This window comes from Platichthys flesus, chromosome 9 (assembly GCF_949316205.1).
Source record: "Platichthys flesus chromosome 9, fPlaFle2.1, whole genome shotgun sequence".
Taxonomy (NCBI): Eukaryota; Metazoa; Chordata; class Actinopteri; order Pleuronectiformes; family Pleuronectidae; genus Platichthys; species Platichthys flesus.
The window spans coordinates 1870837-1883548 of NC_084953.1; positions in this window are offsets into that span (position 1 = coordinate 1870837).

Here is a 12712-nt window from a genome sequence, read left to right on the forward strand (position 1 = left end):
TAATTGGACCACAAGCATGACGAACGTGCGTGGTCCAATTAACGAAATATGTGAACTACAAAATATACAAATATTCAATTTGATTATTTGGAGAGAAAAGTGTGTTCACCCACACGCTGTCTACAGAGATGGTCCAGATTAACGGCTGCGTCACTGCTCAGCCGATCTCAACCTGCTCAAACCTCGTGGTCTTATAAGTCATATACAATATACCACATGTACCAACTGCATTGTGAACATCATCTATACTGCTTGTCCTCTGGGAGTCGCCGCCAGGGGACGAGAGCCGGGCGCACAGAGAACATATCACCAGAGCATCGAACATATAGAGACAAACAACCCTTCAGAGGCTGTAGCCAAGCCGTGGAAGGAAACCGGTATGGCCACAAAAACAAGAGAACTTGCAAACTCTCCACAGAGAACTGTAGAACTTTTTCAAGTTCTAAACGAGAACTGTCTTGCGCTGAGGGGACAAATCAAACTTCTAATCCACTGTGACGACCGCATTGTGTCCAATTCAAATTCAAAAACTTATTGTGCTGTCTGTTGAAACGCTTATCTGTGAAAAGATAAAAGTGCCAGGAAGGACGTCATTAGCCACTTAGCTTTACTGCCAGCACCTTTGCTTTGGCTGTTTGGGTCCAGGGGACAACTTGAGCTTCGCGATCTAAAGACCGGACAACAGGAAAATAACGTTAACCATTTTCTCTGGTGTTTTCTAATGGTCGTCTGACTTTTAAGAGGTTTTCTCACATCTACACTTCAACCCCACAGTTCCACTTCTGCTCTCTTGTCCAGCGAGTGTGACAAACACCACTCACGACAGATCCAGACATTCTCTCACCGGAGAACACTCAACAGCACGCCGCATGCTCGTGGAACGAATCAGAGGCACGCACATTCATCTACACACGCTTCACAAAATCAAAGCAGACGTGCATCACACACAGCGGCGGAGGAGGACATCCGAGGTGACACAACACTACACAACACTGTAAAACAACACTTTGATTACATTCCTCCGTGACCGCTCATGTCCCACTTTGCATTCCGCTCGCCGCCAACGGGTGTTCCACGCACCGCCGCTCGGCTTTCATGACGCAGGACGCCGAGCCTGTGGGGGGGTGACTCACACGTGATGCATGCGTTTGATGTCCCGAGCTCCAGACCTTCCAACATTTTATGTCCCACCTGCCATTAAATAAAGGCATGAAAAGACATGTAACAGGGAGTAACTGCATGTCTGGCTAACGTGCGTTTAATGATCCGTACATTACTGGTCACTGAGGCTAAGAGGGGTCGACCCTTTGATGGCCACCGCTCTGCCTCATAGACGAGCTCTTGGGAATCGAACAGCTCAGTCTGTCCTAACCCTAACCCTACCCCTTCTTTCCAATTTGAGGTTCGACCACGACACATAAAACCATCATAAGGCCTCTTGATACCTCAGCGTAGGAACGAACCTCACACCCTAGCCTGACGTGCACCTGCCTAGAAACCTAACAACACGTTGTAGCAACACAAACCTCAACAATTGTGATTTGGAACATCTCTCGTTCACCACTCGTCACTTACAGGATATACGACGAGGGGGAACTGACAGGAAGTGTTAGCGATGCTTTCCATTCACCGGTGACAGTCGAGGAGTCGTGAGGGATAAGAACCAATCAGCAAGATAACTCAGGAGATTGTTTCTAATCGTCTCGGTTTCTTTCTGCCGTGTTAGAGAAGCTTCACCGGAGTTTCTGACTAAAACAGAAGCAGCAGTGTTTCCGAACTTCTCTGTTCTAGGTGATGGAAAGTGAGGATGCCAGGCATAGCAACAATAACACACTTTAAAACTGAAAAGAATTATTGTGGAAGTAGCCTGGGAGAACTAGTCTTTAAGAGGGCAATGCATGAGCAGATATGAATTCGTTTTTCTAGATTTATAAATACACCAATATTTGCGTACATTCAAAACAGAGATTTAGACGAGACCACCATGTTCGTGATGTTTAAATCGAATGTTCTCAAAAGCTACTGGTTCCCATTAAAGTCCTTCGGCTCCACTTTCTTGTTGCTTCTATCTTTCTTCTTTCTGGCCAAAACATTTAGATGTTAAAAGAATATCCTGTTCAAAATTGTGGTTTGAATAAATCAATGTGTTTGCAGACTTTGAATTCAGTGTTTCTCTCTCCGGGTGACACACACACTGGTTTTCATTCAAATTCTTCTCATCCTTGGGTTTTCCTTCATCTTCCTTGTTTCTGTTTTGGTTCATGAAAAATTACGATGCTGGGTAGAGTCTCAAAAGGATATTTGGATATAAAGAGACCATCATGGTTAAATAAAGAAATGCTGTCGTCTCTGAATCCCTCCTTTCATCCCTCTTCTGTATTTAGTGTTTTTGTTTATTTATCGTCTTAAAAATATAAATTCCAGAGAGAATAAAAATCAAATACATGAAATTATTGAATGAATACAATACTTAATATTGAGGTTTATAATTTAAGATGCATTGTGACAGAAGAAACGTGACTTTACATTTCAGGCAGCAGAATAAGGGGATAAAGTACGTGTCTGTTTTCTGTTCTTCTCAATCAACCTACCAGATGATTTGACCATAATGAATTTCTTTTTAACCCTTTGACTGCGGCTCGGGAGGCAGGACTTCAGCGCAGCTGCGGCTTGAACAATTGGTCGTGGAGGGTGATTGACAGACGGCACGGCTGAGCTACGATTGGCCGCTGAAACCTCCTGATCTGTCTCCACCAGTCCTCGCCGGTCAGGTGACTGTGACACGCTGCAAAATCAATGTTATCAATCTGTCCCCACAATCGACACGACCGCCACTAATGGAGAGCTGAGTTTTATCAATGCAATGAATTCGTTCCTCTTTTCCTCCTTGAGCAGAAGTCTTGTTTCACCTCCTCCGGCTCGATGGTGGTTGGTGCAGATTAGATTTATCATGAGGCAGTTTGGGGATCAAACGGTTCGGAGCCGTCTCTGGTTCTTTTTAACTCTTGGCCTCAGACACAGTAAATCTCGGTGAGCATTACTGGACAGGGATGATCATTACCGGGCGTCACGCTGTGGTGCAGATTGTGCGTGAGACGTCACCTTCGATCTGAGTCACAGGCGTAGTTTTCTCCTCACTCGTCTTTATTTTGTCAGGGAAATTAAACCCAGTAACACAAAAGTGCCTCATAAACAACGTTGTTATGACAAAGAGTGGATAATACAGTGACCTCACCATGTGGTTCAGGGTGTTTGTGTATATAATGTGAATTTACTTGTGCGTGTGTGTGCATGTCTTTCATCACATGATAAAAGTGTTTTATCACATTTGGTCCGACCTGGTTTTAAAGTCCACCCTCTGCTGCACTGACGCACACACGGCTCATGTAACATCAGTTCTCCAACGACATGATCAAATAATAGAGACTCATTAATTTCATACAGGATCATATTTAATGGAACACTGAAGTATTTTCACATCACTTTCTTGAAGTGTTCTTGGATGTGTTTGCACTTTTATTTTTATTTTTTTTGGTTGGATCGGCTCAAAGGAGGAGGAATCGTTTTGTAACCTCGTTAACCCCGAGTGGGACGAGATGACAGCTGCTCAAAAGTGAGGCTGAATCATCGCCCCCTGTTGGCTGACTGCAGTATAGGTGGTAAACTTCCATGTTAGTGGATGGGAGTTATTTAACAAATGCAGGGAGGTGAGTTGATTCAAAGCAGAAGGATTAATCACCCTACAGAGGATTGTGTGTATCTTGGTAGAACAGCACTACTGGTCGAGTTAAAACTTTATCAGCAAATACTAGAAAAATAAAACCTCAAAGAAAGAGTGCTGACAAACGAGATATAAAGATATGTTGAGTCATTTAAAGACGCTGTTTAATGTGTCTTTAAGTTCACATTCACAACCCACGCAAAAACCCTTTTGAAAGGACAAACACAAACTTCTGTTCCGATCTCATCAATTCAACAAAGTGTTTGATAGAATCGCTTTCAGCTGATTCTGGAACTGTTTAGCTCGGTGTTCCCTTTGGACTGTTTCTTCAGCCCATTGTGGGTTTTTGTTTGTGGAAAAAGTGACAAGTCAGTGGAAAAAAAGAATTAGAAACCGCACAAAATGAGTGATGCAGCTCATCAGACACCTCAGCAACAACATCATCAGTCAAACATCCTGTGGTGGAGGCCGACCGCAGCTTCTCCTCGGAGGAATCTGTCCAGACCAGCAGTTCGGCTCCGGATCAGAAATAATCTCCGTCCATAGGAATGCGCCTGAACCTGCTCATCACTGTGATATGACTGCAGACTGCAGATCAGTCAATAGCAGCTCTCCTCCTGCAGGCGGCCCATCCTAACTTTATACAGTTTACACTTACACAGCACAGTAGCTGCTTGTGTGCGTTTTCCATGTTGTATTCACCGCTACAGGCTGATGTTATCCCAGAAAGGTGTCACGTGACAGGAAGTGAACATGAGTGACTGCATCATCGTCAAAAACCAGTTTCTGTCAGTCGAGACTAAAGCAGCTTCCAGACATGAACCCTGGAAAATGTCTGGAACAAGAGGTTCTGGACTTCCTCCGGAACACAGCAGGAGATTCTCTGCTCAGAGAGAATCTTTTATTTACAGCTCATCGTCACCAGCGTTGGGTCTCATCACCAATCGTCTCGAATCTCCTCGTCTTTTCAGCTCCTCGTCTTCATCAGGAGATATTTCCATATTTCCATCGTATGTGAGAAACTCCATCAACACATCAACTCACTCCAGGTCGATCCTCGGGGGAACTTCCTGCTTTATTCTCACATGGAACGTTAAAGTTTCTACTCGGGGTCCTGCAGGACAAACTCTGACTCGGACATTTCACTTTCTCACAGAGATTCCAACAGAAAATCTCTCCTTAAGTAGGAGGTGTATAAATATGAACAGTCTCCTGATGCTCAGCACTCTTTCCAGTGAGAACACAGCCAAACACACACACATGCACACAATCCCCATGTGTGATGACGGGCTCGCAGCTCGGCCTCCTGGTGTGAACGGGCCGGCTCCAGAGCCCATGAGCAACGTGTACTTTAGCGGCGGCGAGCGGCACTTTGAACTTAATGAGGCCACGTACCGCCTGATTCATTCACTCTGAAATAAAGAGCAGCGTGTCATTAGAAATCACTTGACGAGGACCCGAAACAGAAACGTCTCAGCACTCCTCGCTCTTCTCTCCCTCCTTCTCGTGAAAGACAGACGGACAAAGGCAAAGAGTGAAGGAGCGAGAGAGGGGGAGGTGGAGGAGGAGGAGGAGGAGGAGTGAGAGGGGTGAGGGGTGTTAAAAAGAAGTGTGAACTCCTGCTCCTTTGTGACCTGTAGGAATCATTGGGTGAGCACTCAGGGTCAGCGGGGACAAAGGCGGGGGGGGAATGTGTTCTTTCTCCGCTCGGCAGGGAACAGCTCATGCTTCACTAACTCCTTGGATCCCCGCTGAGCCAATCTATATGCTCTTTCTTCTCCCCTTGTATCTGATTCTGAAAGTGTGTCAAAGCCAATCATTACGTTGGTTTCAGATATCATTGACCTCCGCGGGGCGTGCGCTCGGAGGGGAAACCTCCAGGCGGGTTTTCTTTTTTTTTCTTCTCATGCATCGACTTCTCAGCAGCATCGAACCCGAACCGCAGAGCGCAGAGCGTCTCTGGGAAGCGAAGTGTCCGCCGTGCCCCTGCGCCGCCGCATGTCGCTCCAGAGGTCTAATTATGCCGGGATGGAAAGCGCAGACACCCCCATGTCAAAGACAGACTCTATAAATCACACTCGGTCATTAGTGGGGGAAAATATGCTTTTTTCTGTTCTTCTGAGGGCGGGGCCATGCAACACAAAGCCACGACAAGTACAAGCTGTAAAGTATTTATTGTCCCCAGTGTAGAAACGGGTCCATCTCCACACAGACAGGAAAGGCTTCTACGCAAACGAACCGGCTGTAAACGCTTTTTATTTGAAACCCAGGATATAATTAGAAACTTGTGGCTTTCCAAGAAAGGATATGTATGTGCGTGCATGTGTGTGTGTCTGTGTGTGTGTGTTTTGACTTTCTCACACTCACTTTCTCTTCTACATTATGTCAAGTAGCTCCCAAATATTTTGTGTCAGAAATAAAGTTCACATGAGGAATTTCTCAGGCGGTCGTGGCAAAGATACATTAGACTATATGGTCAGGAAATATGAATCTGACATGTACCAGTTGTTCCCAGTGAACAGAAATCCCAGTATCGGACGGCCCAGTGCGTCACCACAGCTTCAAGTGCAGGTTATTACAAATTATTATAAAGATGATTAATCCTAAACACACACACGACTCTGGAAGGTCTGAAGCACCTGAACCTCTCATTTCCTTCTCAAATGAACTAAGCCCAGAAAAATACATCTTCTGTGTTTGCGTTTTAAATATCCATCAATAATTTCATCAATTTCACATTATTAAATTAAAAAAACGACTTTCTGTCTCAGGATTTCTATTTGTTTCATGTGTCTCACTCTTAAATGTGATATCTCAGAACAACATGAGCATATTTCTTCAGATTCCGGGGAAACGTTTTCTCGGACTCAAGGACGAACTGATTAAGATTTGGTCGACACGAGTAAAAGGTCAATTTGACCTCATTGTTTTTTAATTAACCAAGAATCTACGCAGGACCTTTAATTGCATTTTGGCACCAACAGTCACTTCAGCTCACGAAGGACCTGATTAGAATTTGCTGGGAAAGGGTCAAGGTCACTGTGACCTTACCAAATATGTTTTTTTTGTTTCATGAATGAGATATTTCCAAAATGAGGTGAGGAAATGTGACCCATTTGCATAGACAGGGGCGTAGCAACAGGGGGGGGGGGGCAGAACAGGAAACTATCTGGGGCCCCGAGCGGCGAAAGGGTTTCGAGACGCGAGATGTTTGAGAAGCTGCGTCAACTTCTCCACTTTGTACATCTCGGCAACACCAGGACTTTGATGTGACCTTGTGAAGACTCATCGACCGCAGTTTGAAATGGTTCAGCTCCCACAGCGTCCTCCAGACTCCACAGAGCGGGTGGCGTGGAAACACGTCCATGTGGAGACGGAGGGCTGTCGGCCCAGGCGGCGATATTGCTTTCACTCCCGGCATCTTTTAATATTGCTCTCACTCCCCCACCACCACCACCACCCTCACCCCCACCATCACCACGCACCACCCACAAATCAGACGATATGATGCACACATCCTGAGCCCTTCCTCCCATCCTTCCCGCCATCCCTCCCCCGCCGGACTCCCCCACAGCCTTCCCAGCGCTGCCAGCGGACCGGGATGTGACCACGCATGAGCTGCACCAGATTAATCTGCCGCTTGATGGGAAGCGTGTTGTTCTCAAGGTCTCGCAGGGGGAGGCAGATTGAGGAGCTGGAGTGAGATTACATTTTCATTCTTCTCTCCTTTTCCACCGCCGACAGACGAGCACGGCGTATTTACTTTACCAACCTTTTACAGCCCCCCCCCCCGCCTTACTCAGCTTCTCTGTTTAGCGATTAGATGGGGGAACCATTCATTTCTCCCAACACACACACACACACCCCCCCACTCGCTCTATTCACTTAAACAATCTGCAGAGCCCAACATGCCCTTTACAGAATCACTGATGCACGGAGCACAGGGACATGTGTGTGAGACGGAACATACAGTAAACACACACTCACACTCACAAACACACACACAGTAAAACATACAAAATAACGATTCTCTAAAATCAAACAAAAAGTTCATGGTTGCTTTTACGGAGGATAAAAGTTACAGAGGACGTGTTCCAAGGCTAAGACGTCTGTAAGGACTACAGGACAGATCTGTGAAACCTGGTGGAAGGATGGAGCCAAGAGGGAAAGGATTCAATATTGGCGTTGATCGCTGGGTTCTCACGTGTTGCTTCCTCTTTTTCAGTTTGAGATATTTGGACGTTCTACCAAGCAACTGACCCCCCCCCGGTGAGTTTTGAATCAGCGGAAGTAACTGAGGCTGATAAATAAAGTGAACTTCTTACTTGAAATTTAGTTTCATAGGAGAAAACATTTCCTGGTTGTTGCCTCTCACATTGTAAAGTTGCTCTTTTTGAACCATTGGACACTGAGCTGGTTTCATCTGAGGCTTTAGGAACTGGTGAAGTCGCCACCACCATCTCTGAGATTAATAATAATAATAATAAATAAATTAATTGATTGGATTAATCGAGGAACACGTTTGCTGCTGCAGCTCAGTTCAAACCAGTCGGGCTCTGTTCACGCTCTTTACATTATCTTACACCATCGAGCGCAAAGGCCACACCTACATTTTCCTATACAGCCTGGCAGCCCCCCCCCCCCCCCCCCCCACCATAGGGAGCATCCATTAGAACGCAGCGAGGTGCCGCTCAGAGAAGCTGTTCGCTGAGTGCAGCAGCTCAGACACGTCGCGCTGGACGGGCTCCACATCGAGACCTAATCCGTCACCCGCTATCCAAACAGCACGTCAGGTGGAGCCGGCGTCTCGGCAGCTGGTGTGCAGGACATGTTGTCTTTCAGCCGTTCACACACCTGCTCAGTGTCCGGTCCGGCTCCGGCATGTGTCAAAATATACCACAGAGAAACATAATGGGCTGTTCCCTCGTCCCTCAGGCAGCGAGAGCTCTGCTGAAACCTGCTGTGTCAGAAAGAAAAGGTCCTTTTTACTCAGGTCATTTCAAATCTGTGCTTTCCAGTATTGATTCCAGTATTGGAGTATAGTATACCTTCAGTTTCGGATTAAAATAAAATGTTCTATTGGTGGAAATCCCTTCTTCTTCACGGCTCCTAAACAAGCAGTTGCACTTTACTTCCATTGACATGTTCTGCTTTTATAGAGAAGAAGACTTTCGATGGTGAAATGCCATTTGCGATATCTAGTAAGAAGCAAAGTGTTGACCTGTTGTGTAAGAAGATGTTTAAAGGACGTAAATGTTGTGTATTTATAGATTCATAGATGTGTGTTATCTTTTCGTTATGACTGTCAAAGTAGATGATAAAAGAAGTTCTGTATGTGTTTGTTTTTCAAGCTGTTCAACCTGAACAGTCATAGCCGTAGAATGATGGGCCACACATTTCACATTGTAGTAAGTCCATGTGTTTAGATTAATGGGATTTCACATAAATACAATAACAAAAATCAGGGTGAAAATCTGTCTTGAAACTTTAATAAGTAATAAAAAGTATTTCCTGTTTTTAATTTGTTTCGATTATTTTAATCAAAGTATTTCATCCCGACATCTCAGGATTCTTTGAACAGATCTTTTGCTCACAGCACATGTTCAGATCTCTGGAGATGACATCACTACGGGCTGGGTTCCGCTCCAACATCCAACATCCAACGCATCTCATCGTCTTTCTCCCTTCACTGGTTTCGGTCTCAAATCCCAGTGCACCCTTTAAACCTGTTTCCTTTAACCGCTCTCTCCTCACGTCTGTAGGAAGTTGATTGAGCTGCACTGCCGCTCTCCTCCTGTGAGAGTCTCAGAGTCTCAATCCTCTTAGGAAGGACTTTGTCTTTGCAGTGAAACCCGCTCTGATCCCGTCCACCCTGCAGGACCCGGTGGCGTTCAGGGAGCAGGGGACAGCGTCTGAGGCTGTGGCCGGTGAGCAGCGACACTCAGGACGTCTGAGCGGCGCTCACTGGGTATGTGTGTCAGGACGGGGGGGGGGGGGGGTGGGGGGGGGGGGGAACTGATCCTCTTAGCAGCCTAGAATTGGCCCGCTCTCAGGAAAGTGTCACTTGAGTTGGTCAACCTGAGAGCGCCAGGCGAGATTGTCTAGCATTGTATCTCCTTCCCGGAGCAGCCTCCTCCTCCTCCTCCTCCTCCTCCTCCTCCTCTCTCCCCCCCCCCGCCCATGGGAGGACTGCTGACCTGAGGACAGTCGACTGTGAGGCTTCCTCGGCTGCTGCTCAGTGTGCCATACCTGGCCTCCAGGCAGGAGTTCAATCCGAGATGCCACACTGCCTGTTTGACCAATTAGAGTGAGCCTCCGCTGGGCAGGACCCAGAACCTCCTGCTGGGAGCTGCCAGGCATATCTAGCTCCAGCCCAAACAAACGACACAGACTTCACCGCAACACTTCATAACACATGCTGGAGCCCTAACCTCTCTGCCTTCTGCTCTGCTCTCTGCCTTGATTAAAAACCTACAGCTAGTTAACTTTTTTCCAGGGCTTCTTTCTTCACCTTTGCGGCTCCGCACATTCCTCCTCTTGCCTCGCTCCTCTTGCCTCCAGATGTTTCTCTAACCGTGTCATGCAGGCGGTGACAGAGAGCGCTCAGACCATGTTCATTCCATCAATTTATTGAAAACAGACATTGCAGGAAGAGTTCATTCCTGCAGAGCAGCAATCAATAAGTAACGGCTGGTTCTGAAAGCATGCGTGATAGTTCATAGATTACAATAAAAGCTGCACCATTATCTCCAGAAAAGAGGGGGGGGGGCATGTAACAGCAGCACAACTTGTGCCATAGAAGTCACAAATGTTATAATGAGAACACTTAATCATTTCTGGTACACTTACTCGAAAGTCAGCACCGTGTGCTCCCAAAAAAAAAAGCACGCACTCCGAAATCAGTGACGGCTGATGTGGAACATGTGGAACGTTTCATGGTTATGCAAGTTGGAAAACACATAAAAACTAAACAGGACTGAACTGACACAGTTATTTACCTGCTCCCACTCAAATGAGAAGCGCCAGGGACATTCAGACTGATTCAGAGTCAGCTACACAACGAGTGCAGGCGGACCGGACTCCCTGGAAAACGCTTCATCTGTCAGTTCCTCAGAACGGCCAAATGAATGAGGTCTGAGGACGGTGGTGAACAAGGCAGATGTCTACCACCCAAGATGGCATCGAGCACACGATGAGATCCCATCTCCTCTGCTCTGCTAAAGCCAACAGACAGTTAAAAGCATCAGGCGGTTCTGCTCCACGTCAGTCTGGATTATGATGCAACAACCAGCTTTCACCAACAAATCTTTACATTTATACCAGATTTATGATATAAAGTGAGTTCGAAGGCCCTGAAAACATCTCACACGCAAATATCAGGCTGCAGAGCTGCATGGTGCTCCTCGAGCCGATCCTCACGCTGCAGCCTGTCGGCACCGCGGCTGAGTTAAGGAGCAACAAATGATTTCCCTCAGATGGCAGCACAACACGTTATTTATGATTCTTCCCCCCCCCCCCGTAAGCCACAGACAAAATGACATCTTATTCATTCTCCTGATGGGAAAACAAACCAACCGTGTAAAACAAGGTAAAAAGCAGAGTTCAGATAGAAAGTGGCTGCGTTGGCAGAGCAGCTCGATTACAGCAGAGCGACGCCAATGCCCCAAACAGGCCTGTTTACCAAGCTGGAACATTCTGTTGATAAGAAACGCCTTCGTGTGGCGGCTGCATTGAAGCAGCCACGTGATTGGACGTGATGAAGGCTGCAGAGATTTAGGTGATTGTTTTTGTGTTTGGCTTTGTGACTTCATTTTATCAATAAATCACTGAGTGGAATTCTGGAGCGATGAAACTTTAATTTTCAAATTGGTTTATTTCAACTTGGAATTTTTTGTTTTTATGGCTGTGACCATCGTTTAGATCAGTGGAGATATTTGAAGACTCACTAGGTCTGTTTACAATCGCACATCTTTGTTCATTCATATCAACTTCCTGTCTCAACTTTCTTCTCCTGTATTTATCATAATTGTGCACTTATACAATTTGGGCACATTTCTTTGTGATGAAGGAATAGTCACGACACAGATGCTCTAACTTAACATTTGACCTTTCAATAAAACAGTGTGGATCTAAACGGTCGGTGTTGTTATTTATGATTTCAGAACTGTTGAGGGGAAATCCACTGAGCTTCAATCTCTTTCCATGAACTCAATTTAATAAAATCTGTTTATTCCTCTTAGTTTAATCTGAGGGTAAGGACAAAGCAACAAAGAGAAATCAGTGAAACCTCACATCATGGCCCAGACCCGGCAAACATGCGACATTTATGATCAACCAGTGGACTTTTAAATGATCATTTTATCAATTATTATCTATAATGTAGTCCGTTAACTTCCAACCTCCACAACGAGTTAATAACAGTGGGGGGGAGAAACTCCAAAACAAGACCGGCTCGGCGCTGACAGATTGCGACGGCCTTGAGAGTCGGCCAAGTGACGAATCACTAAATAACAGAGCTGTCAACATGATCCGTGCTGCGTGGCCTATAAAACGGCTGCTCCTGTATGAAGTGATGCGTGGGTCACGGCGTGGGCGGCGAGCGCAGTGCGGGCCGATCGTGTCGCTCACGGACGAAGACGCCTCGTGTTTACAGCGGTGGAGTTTGCTGCTCGAGTCGTTTACTGGAGGACGGAAACATATCAATCAACATGGGTCCTCAAACTGGAAAGTGCACAGTGCCGGTGAGGACTGTCACCGACTTTCCAATTAATGATTAATGAGCTGATTGAGGGAATGTAACACAAAGGAATGTTCACGGGGACAGAGAGTCTAACAACAAGTAGAGATTAATAAATGACAGAATATCAGGTGTGGGGGGGGCGGCTCACTGAACCCTCAAGTGGCCAGATATAGAAATGCATCCAGTGTTTCCCATTAATTACTTGGACTGTGATCCTCTATCGGTGTGCCAGTAAAACATCCATTTGTTTT